The 10,523-nt window shown below is 41.2% G+C and overlaps 1 protein-coding gene across 1 annotated transcript in view; it reads left to right on the top strand.

The window, feature by feature from the left end:
* WAPL (WAPL cohesin release factor) overlaps positions 1-10,523 on the top strand; it is a 133,991-nt gene continuing 123,468 nt past the window's right edge. Inside the window, exons 1-2 of the mRNA XM_063163990.1 lie at positions 1-132; positions 6,103-6,230. The gene's annotated coding sequence lies outside the window, so the exon portion shown is untranslated. The remainder of the gene's footprint in view (positions 133-6,102; positions 6,231-10,523) is intronic.

Consider the following 10,523-nt stretch of genomic DNA (forward strand, 5'->3'; position numbering starts at 1 on the left):
TCCGCGAGAAGCCGCTGCCGGCGGTGTGTAAATATCCGAGTTTGGGCCGAGATCACCTCGGGGCCGCGGTGGCAGAGCGGGAAGGTTACACACAGCTGTGGGGAGCGGTTCGGCCGAGCTGCGGGGCAGCAGGTATCCCGGGGTGCGGGCGTTCCGCGTCTGAGCCCTCAGGGAAGGATGCGAGGGATGAAATGGCGGCGGGAGCGGGGGGGCTGCGCCCGCGGGTGGGACCAGGAACGCTCTGGAAGGCGGCGAGGGCGGCCGGGAGGGGCTGCTGTCCTGCCCAAGTTCAGCAAAAGCTCTTGAGCCTTGTGCGTTAATGAATTGCGGGCTCGGAGCTCGCAGCCTTCAGCCCCCTTGCTCGCCGCCGGAACACGAGTGAGAACGGTGGTTTCATTCACTGACCCCTAGGAAAAGTGCGGGCGAGGTTGTTTTCCCCCGCTGAATCACTGCTGCTGATCAGCAATGGTCGTTTTAATTAAATGGAAAAGTTAAAACGTTGTCCCGAGAGAAGACAAAGGGTTTGGAAGACAAAAAATGCAGAACGAACAATTTAATTGCCCACCAGGATAGTGATGTTGATATGATTTAAGAGATTGAGCCTTGCGGTGCCTCCACATGGTCCTGCCGAGTGCTATCAAGGACCAGGCAGCCCGCTCCATACATCCCTCTATTCAGCAGTTCTGTTTGGTTTGCTTTGCTTTTTTGGCTTTTTATGTTATGCTCCCCAAAGTAGCCTGCAGAAAGTCAGCTGTTTCCTCAGTGCAATGACAGAGCCACTGCTTTATGAGTTTGTTCAAAATTTAAAAAAAAAGAAAAGCCTGTTCCCCGCGCCGGCTCCGCAGCGGAGCGGCCGTGCCCGGTCAGCACCAGGGACAGGGCGGCGGCGCGGGCGGCACCGGGGCCAAAGCCCGCCCTGAGGGGCCGAGAGGGCAGCGATAAACACGGCATGGAATCGCTGAAATACACAGCCCGTTTGAGAAACTTCTCAGCTCCTGCCCGCTTAAAGGGTCGCAGTTCAGGTTTAGCGTTTCTCGTCTTATGGAACCTCAAGTCTCCTTACACTTCAAGTCCAATGTACAGGATGCATTGACAAGGCCAGGAAAAATTGATCTAAATTATTTCTATATTTATCTTTGGCCAAAATTCATATTCATATGGATTGTGACTTAATAGCAGTTGCAAAAATATTCCACTGACAAGTTGGCTTAAATCCCCAATGGAAACATTTTTCATCTTGTGATGAGGTGAGCAACCTCATAAAGTAGCATATTTGGTGATTTAGGTTGGAAAACATGATCCAGATGGTGGGAAATTATTTTTATTTCTTGATGTTCTGTTAGATTATCCCATTCTATGTGTGATAGAAACAATCATATTTAGATTTAAGGACTTATACCTGGCCTTTCCAAGGCCTTCAAGAACCTGATTTTCTGCTCCCTGGTAAAAGTACCAGCAAGAGTGACTGGGAAGTGGCTAATTATCCTATTCTGATGAGTGGTGGATCAGTTTTGCTTCAGACTTTTGTTTTTGTTTGAAACAGAATGAAACACACAAGCTTGTATATTTCTCCATGCGTCACTCAGGGCCGGGGAGCTTGAGAGTATGGGAGCTCTACCTGCTCAGTGCTCTCTGAAAGAGCCTGCAGGCTTGTTCCCAGAAACTTGTGCCTGCCATTTGGAGGGACAAAATCCTCTGTCCCATTTTTCTAAAAAGCACTAGTGGCAGTATTAAACTCATATTTTAAATGAAGTTTCAGAAATATGGCCTTGGAATAGTTCCCTGGAACACCATTGGGGTCACCACTTATGAAAAGCTGAGCACTGAGACTGCACTGGCTGGGCCATCTTGTGCAAACAATCCTATTTGCTTTCTGGAAAGTAGCTTACTGATAGATTTAGCTGTCGGTTTTCCTCAGTGACTCACTCAGTGTGATTTGCTTTTGACCCATGAGTTTCCTTCCAGCCCAGTCAATTTCCTTCACTGGAGAATTCAGGTAGTTCTGTCAAGGGCTAATTTTCTGCAAGTCTTTCTCCTGGTCTTTTATCCTTTCTTCTAATCACAATCTGATCTTCCAAACTGTTTTGTCAGCTGTTCAGCCTCAGATCAATCTCAGAAACATTGTTTTTCTTGTAAAAAGGCCCCTCAGTTTTCCATAAATTTCTGCAGTAGGGTTTCATAAGGTTTATCAGGTAAGCTGTCTGCACAGTTTATTTGCAGTAATTTTAAACTGATGGTGCAACCACCAGGGATGGAAATTTAAAAGAATGACTGCTACCCAACAAGGCTGGCCTCCTCAGGTACTGAGTGGCTCCTCACCAATGATGATATTAGGAAAATGTAAAGTGCAGACATTGCAGCACAAAGTATGGATGAGCTTTGTCTTGGAATAATGCTTTTGACATCTCATCTCACTCCCTGCCCAGCTGAAGGGGTTCTGAGTTGAGAAATAAACTAGTGTTGAGTGTGCCTTTCTGAGAGCCCCTGCTGAGGAACAGGTATGGAAGAAGGTACTGCCTTTGGTTTGGATGGGCTGTGTAGGTGTTAATTCTGTGTGGCCACACTGATGTGACTGTTCAGACAGAAGTGCTGGCATTCAGAGGAGTGCAGATCTGGCCTGCATTTGCATTGTCATTTACCCAGACTATAACAGCTCCAGTAAATGAGGCCATTCCATTTGGGATTGCTTAGCAGTTCTGTTTTTCCCAGTTCTTTGCACATGCTGCATAAGGGGGCAGGAGACTCAGTGGTTTGTTCCTTCTGTCACTGGCAAATAAATGGGCAATCGTCAAAACAACTCACAGTTTTCAATTCCCTTTCGACTAAAGACTAGGAGGAATTTCTTTAAAATTAGGACTTCAGATATGTCCAGTTAACAGTCTGATTCGTGTGGGATTGTGTTCTGGCACTGGCAAAAAAGCTGCCAAAGGAATCTAATACTTCAGATCTCCAAAATTATTTTCATTTGCAGAAAATCATAGGAATGTGTAGCAAACACAGCTCAGATGAGGATCATATTTTTAGTGACTTTAGTAATTTTATCCTTGCAAGATAGAGATTCATCATTCCTGTTTTCAGTCTTACCTTAGTAATATTGCAGGCTTCCTAATGTTGCCCACATGTAAGAGCAAACAAAACAAACAAAATAATCAAAATGTGAAGCTGTTGCATACAGTTTAATAGAATTGTGAGTTGCAATTCTAGTGTTGCTCAGACATGAAAAAGAAGGCTCTCCACATGATAATCTCCTTGGACTGTTCCTATCATTTCCCTGGGCTATATTATTAGCATAACATTCCTAGTACAGAGTGAAAACAGAGTTATGGAGTAGATAATTCAAGAGGGATTGTCAGCAGGATGATCCCCAGAAATGCTGCTTGACTTATAACCCTCACCACTTTCATGCTAAATTTGAGCTAATCTGGCCCCAAAATGTCAGCACAAATGTCTAGTGCACTGATTTTAGATAGAAGAAAAGCTGGAATTCTCTTAAAAATCAGTATTTTCAGTTAGTTTGGCTAAATAAATGTTGTCCTCTTCATTCTAACTCATTGTTTAACTGTAAATACTCAGCTGTAAACGCAGGCTCTTTGTGTAAAGGGAAAGGTGAATCTCTTCCCACTTTTTTCCTTTGGTATTTATCTGCATCTCTCCATTGAAGATTCATTAATCCATCAATTCATCTTTCTTACAACAAGCACTGTAATTTTCTGTTTGAGTATGCAGAACCTTCCTGAACTTGCCTTGCAGCACTCCAAGAGTAAATGATTTGACCTTTTACAGATAATCTTGGGTACCATGCTAAATCAAATTGCCCAATGCACAGAAGGAGTTAAGGCCCTACTCTGACTCAGAACTATCTCTGATACTTACCACAAAGCAGGGTCAGCTGAGTAGCAGTCTTGTTCAGTTTGATTACTTGGTGCCTTGAGCTGATGATTTTTTCAGTTGAGTCCATTGATTTATTGAAGCAGTTTTCATTGGGATGTCTGAAAACTGGGATAAATTTTGCTGAGGAAACTGTGAGCTAAGTTTAACTTAGCTGCTGCTGGAGCCTGAGTGCTGGTATATGTTTGTCTTCTTTCTGGCATCTCAGTTCCCAGCCTTGAAGAAAGATCAAGACTATCTTGATGGCCAGGTAATATACAACTCACTAGACAGTAACTGAGCAATCAGCTCTGTCCTTGCACAATGTTTTCAGACAGTAAGCAGAGCAAAGGACTAATAGAGAAAGGCACACCATGTCAACAAAACGGTCTAGACTGTATCTGTACAATCCCAATAAGTAAAATAAATTATTTTGTAGCTTTATTGGCAGTTTCAGTAATTCAAAGTTTGTTTAGGGCCAGCCAAGCTTTCCAGCTGAGTTTCAGTGAGCTCTGGGAGGACAAATGTAATACAAATTCAAGATCCTATTGTATAAGTAACCTGTTTCAATTCCCAATTATTTAAAACAGGGCATGACTTAACAAGAATAGAACTCCCAGACAAGCCAACAGGAATGTCTTATTCTTTATTCCATTTCTATTATTTTGTTTTTCAGCCCTTTCCTTTTCATGTTGGATATAAGTTGTAGAGGGAACAGAATGTAAGTTTCAGTGATGAGCTTTTTTCCTCTTATGAGCTCTTTCAAGTCTAGATCAAGTAAACTAGTAACAGTCAAATTTTACTGAAGTCAAATCATTCTGCTGGAACGAAGCCACTAGATCTTGGAAGGAGGAAGCAGAGAAAGACAAGTGCCTGCAAGTTAGTCACATGTTGAAACAGAAACATTACAGGGTCCTCTTGACTTGTCAAATCAACCAACATTTTGAGTGTCCTGTAGTGTAACTCACTGTATATGTAATAGCTGTGAGTGTTGCATTTGGGACTTCCAAAGATTGTATGTTGTTGAAGTTCAATTAAATGTCCCTTGGACCACCAGAATTCTTTTTCAAATTTCTGTCTCCAGTCCTGACGTACAAAACTGGAGAATAAATACTAGTATTGTGAAAATCTTAAGCAAGTAGTCACAAAGATACAAAGTGTTTAGTAGAGGATGTTGCTTTATTGCCACTGGATTTTTTGGTTTTTAATTGAAAGATTCAGAATTGATTTATGATCCTCATGAAATTGTTTAATTCCCTTGATTTTCTGTTCAGAGAATTCCCCTTCAGTAGTGGATGAGAAACTCAGTTCCCATCAGGATCCACTCTGTAAGGCTGAATTCTGGAAATCCTTTTGCTGTAAGTCTTTACTGGTATCGTACCATTCCTGCTTGTATGGCTGTTCTGGTGACATCTGGCCTTGATCATCTTTTGGCTAAAGAAATGCCCTGATGGTAAACCCCAAATCCTGGGTTTCCCAGAAATGGCTTCCAGTGACACTGGACAGTCAGCTGTGTTATTTTGAAAATTCCTGCAGTAATTTTATTTTTACAAGCTGGAATTCAGGCAGCTCACACTGTTGCTATGCTCATGAAATGCTCTGAGAAGCTGTTGTCTTTGTACTGTGACCCAGTGAAAATGGAGCAGGTTCAGCTGTGATGGGACTCTTTCAGGAAACAGCACAATGAAGAGAAACTGCAAAGTGCAGTTTGTAACACGTGCTGGGGCCTCCTTAGCCCTGTCTCTGGAATCACAATGGTTTGGCTCCTGCATGTGAGGAAAATCAAGGATTCAGTGAAAGCAGCAAGGAGAAATCTGACGCAAGATGGTAACTGAGTCCCTTTTCTGACCCACAAACAGAAAGAGAAGATGTCTGTTTGATATTACTGTTTTTCAACATTTTTGGATTCCCTGATTGATTTGCAGTTAATTTATTTTGATGCAGTGCTAATGGGTATCCTGAATTGTGTTTTCTTATTTTCCTTCTTTTGCCTTTGGTCATAGTCTACCATCACAGTTTAGGGTAGAACAAGAATTAAAGTGGGTGTGATTTATTGAAATGGAGTTTCACATTATGTTTCATGAAATTTACATGGTTCTAATTTCTTCAGGTGAAAAAAGCCTGATATCTACAGTGCCTAAAGAGAGCAGCTTTTTCTGTGTGAAACTTACTTCTCATCTCACTGAACATAACAATACTGAACCTGAAAGGCTGGTGTGGCTTTTTCTTTTTCAGAGGAATGATTGTCAAAAGGAATCCATGCAGTGAACGTGATGAACCACCAATCTGCCTGATGCTACTACCCCAACTCTGTCCTTCATCAGATTGAGTTCTCTTCTTACTTCACTGAGCAGCAGCAGAAAGTGAGTTTTAACAAGTGCATCTGGAAAATAGCACTTTGAATAAGATCTATCAATACACATTAAGGGTTCTGCCATGTGCTTCTGTTACTCAGAGGCTTCAGCTGAGGACAGCAGCATCAAAAGGATTTATATTTTTAAATCACAGTTGGAGGGTTATTATAAGCCCAGACTCCATCTGTTTACATGTTAAGGTAGAAGCATAAATAGTTCCTTTAAAAGCCAGGAGGGAGGTGTGTTTAATTAATGCTGGTTTTGCCACCTGAGGGCATTGGGGCTGCTTGGAAGGGGGTACTAGAAGTGTGAACTACTAAAAATGAGAAGATGGTGGTGCTGCTGGGAGGGCTTGAAAGCAGGACTGCCCATGGAATGAGTGTCAAGGAATGCTCAACTGCAGAACCTGGCAGGTAGAGGAGCTGAGTCCTGACCAAGAGATCAGGGTTTGAAAGGAAAGTGGGGGGACAAACAGCTATTTCTTAGCAGCTTCATGGAAAGTGTCAGCAAGGGGCTTCCCTCTGGCCCTGTGGGTTAACTAGAGAACAGTTGACTTGTCCCTCATGAAAATGAGAAGAATCTCTAAGAGATGTGGGCTAAGCTAAGCAGGATTTCTGCAGTCTGCACAAGACGATGAAGGTGAGCACACTGGGAAAGAAATTGTAAGTTTAGATCTGAAACATTTTGTCAAAAAGAAAACCAATTTTCTTTGTTTGTTTTTAAACCTCTCTTTCTTCTTCTCTTGTTTCTTTAAAGGTAAACTTGCATAACATATCTAATATAGACAAATAAGGGAAGAGGTATTACTGAAAACATTGTCATATGTTTTATTCTATGGTTATGTGTTTGTAACCATGACCAGTCTGGTGTATGTTAATACTGCTGGGACTCTGAGAACTGATTTCCTTGAAGTCACAGGTCAGCACTGGACAGTTACCCTAGAGATTCTGGCATGCTGTGATAGTAGCCACATGCTCCAGCCACTAGAAACATTTCTATAAGCTTTTAAGAGTATAGTCTTATTCTTGCCTTCTTTCCTTCCTTTCATGGTGAGCCTCACTTAATTCTTAACAGTTCTTGGAGTTCAAGCTTTGGTGAATTGTCCTATTTTAAATCATTTGATATTAATGGAGCTCTTTTGTGCATGAAAGTAGAAGTTGGTCCTGAAAGTGTAACTCATATCTGGACAGGGCAGAAACAACTATCTAATGTTCAGAGCCAGTTAAACCATCCAGTGTTCACTTATTTCCATTCTACAACATTCAGGGAAGTTTGTGGAAATCTTGTTGGTTTGATTTTGTAGTGCTTCACCCAGTATATGTTACCCTTGTTTCCTGGATGACACTGCTGGTCAAAGATTCCCTTCTTCTGTGAACAATTTCTGCCCCCTTAATAGAGAAGAAAAACCAAAAAATGGTCCTACCATCTTGACTTTGCTCATTTCAAGGGACAAAACTTTATATTTCATATAGGGCTTTTGATCAAAAACATGCACACAATTACATGCTACATATTTTTCTCAGTTAGAACTTAACAATAAAATGCCTGATTCTACTTCACTCACGTTACCTGTAGATAACAACTGACGTTTGTGTGGTGAGCATCTGTAAATTATTTCTGTTGAGAAAAAGAATGCCTATGCATCCTTTATTCCCTTCAGTAACAATCTGTGTCTTTCATATGTGATAGTGTAGTTTAGATGTTTTGATAACTGTACAGTAGAGGAAGAAAATGTGAATAAAATAAATGGGAAAAAATTCTATTTCCAGTTGTGAATCTTGGAACTGTAAAAGCTAGTTGAGAGTAGCCACATGATGATGAAGAGCATATTTTCTCTATTTTGGGCAGAAATACTTAGATATGAGAAGATTAGGTAATTTTCCCAAGGTCACACAGAAAACATGGAAAAAAGAAAAAATACAATCTTGAACTTCTGATTCAAACTCGTATTTATTTTTTCAGGACTGTCATTCCTCCTCTTGGTAAGGGTTTGCTATATCAAAGTGCTTGCTGCTTTCTACATCAAATCAAATTCACAACTCAGCTCACCTATCAGTATTAGCCTTGGCTTTAAAAAATCGGAAACTTAGAAAAAAAATTTATGTAAAGTTCCATGGCATTAGCAGCAAATACTAGTCTGGACAATTTTTTTTAAAATTCACTAACTTTTAGTACTGACCTAACATACCCTTAACTCCTTCATTTCACTTTTGTGTCCTGAGGGGTTGTGTATGTATTTATGCATATAATTAACTTTAGGCATCTGAAAAATTAATAAGAAAGCAGTTTCACCAGTTTCACAGCAAAGGGTGCATGGGTGTGTTTAATACATTTTTGAAGTACTGAAGCTTTTGAGGGAAATGCTGTTACATTAGAGGTACAGCCACTTTCTTTGCAACCTTTCAGGCATGACACTGTGGAAGGTTATAGATTTTCCTTTTTATTTTTCCAGTCAGTGGAAAACATTGCAGCAATTGTAACTATGCCCATAAGTGTCCCACACCTATTCAGGAAATGTTGCTCTACACAACTTTACATTGGAGACTGTGTGCTATACAATGACGTAGTCTCAGGTTTTTGTCTCTGTTTTCAAACTATCTTCTTGTACACTTGTGGAAGTGTAAATCTTGAGGGAAATGAGCAATGGCTTTGCTTTTACATTGTGGGTAAAATCTGCCCCACAAAAATTCTCATTAGCAAGTTATTTACATAGGTATAATGTTTATTTTTGATGTGCATGATGAGCTTTACTCTCAGGTTATGTCTGGCACAGCTTAACCAGAGCTGCAGCTCTCTCTGCTCCACATCATACCTGAGGCTTGATTCAAGCCTGACAAAGTTACACATTCTACCTATCCTCCAAGTTACAGTCACCATCAGAAGACCTACTTAGGCCAATTTTGATGTGCTTCTGAGTCATAGATCTGATGGATTATGACTGACTATGGATTGCAGTAAGCCAAATGAAAGTGGCTCTTTTTCCTATACTGATGTGACTCTTGCAGCATTTTCTTTGCTCTACAAGCTGGGTATACAGAATTCCAGTGCTATGTGTCCAGCAGAGCTTCCAGAACTGCTGTAACTAAAAAAAGTGTTTTCCTACAAAACACAAATAAAATTTTATAATTGGTTTTTATCGAACTGTTAAGCTGGATTTGCTGTGGAGAAACTTTTCTGCCTTTATTAAGCTTATGTTGATGATATGCTCAGTCTGTTCTCCTTAGAAGGGAAGTAAACAAGACAGCTTGTAAATCTTGACAACTCTTGTCAAGTTTGCATAAGTTTGAAAATGAGCATTTAGGTTATAAATTTGAGGGGGTAAAGGAGGCACAGTAATCATTTAGTGTACAGGATTGTGGCTCATGTCTAAAGTTGCTCAGAATGACACTAATAAGAATTTATTTACTTGTTTTAAGAGTGCTTTTATATAAATCTCTTTATAACATTCCTATGACATTAGCAACTCCAAGGCTACAAACACAGGTGTTTGAACAGAGATACTTGTTACCAGCCCCTGAAATACCATTGTGTGATACTAACACTGCATTGCAGGTAAGGACTCTCTTTCAGCAGTGTTTTCAGCAGCAGAGACAGATGGGTGCCCTGTCAGAGTTACTGGGACAGCAGTGCCTTTCACTGAGGGATCAGAGGATGAAGGGACATGGTGGCAATTTTTGGGATGGCCTGAGGAAAAAATGGCACCAAGAACCCTGAGGAAAATGGGCACAAGTGGGAATGGTGACTTACTCATGTTAGACCCTAAAGCTCTAGAAGCACCCAAAAAAGCATTGGAGGTGTCTTTGTTTACTTCTGAATGTGAAGCTTGCTGTGGGTTTTGCACGTGACTTCAAGGAAAATACTGTTTGCTATCCTGTCTTACTTGAGAATGTGTGAAATGTCAATGCTCAATATCATATTCTATGATGACACTTTTTAGTTCAGTGGTGGGTGTAAAAAGGTTTCCAAAAGCACGGAATGTGATCATAAGCTGGAAAGCATGGGGAGTAAGACCCTGGTTGTATGTGAAAATTGGAAAGATTGGCAATGTGTGGCTGCTGCCCTATGCAGTCCTTCAGTCTTGGCTTGCAGCAGCCACTCCTTACAGTGGCTCTTGGCACATCCTTCACAGGTCCAGCAGTAGTGACCCATGGCTCAGCCGTTTTGCAGAACTGCTTGAATGATCAGACCAAACAGTTTCTCTGGTGACCCAAGCCTGAGTCTGTGCCCCCATGAAGGGGCAGAGCCTGTGTGTTAGCTCCCAGCACCACTTGCCATTGCTTTTGCCAGCAGCCTGCTCTGTGA

This window comes from Melospiza melodia, chromosome 9 (genome assembly GCF_035770615.1).
Source record: "Melospiza melodia melodia isolate bMelMel2 chromosome 9, bMelMel2.pri, whole genome shotgun sequence".
Lineage (NCBI taxonomy): Eukaryota > Metazoa > Chordata > Aves > Passeriformes > Passerellidae > Melospiza > Melospiza melodia.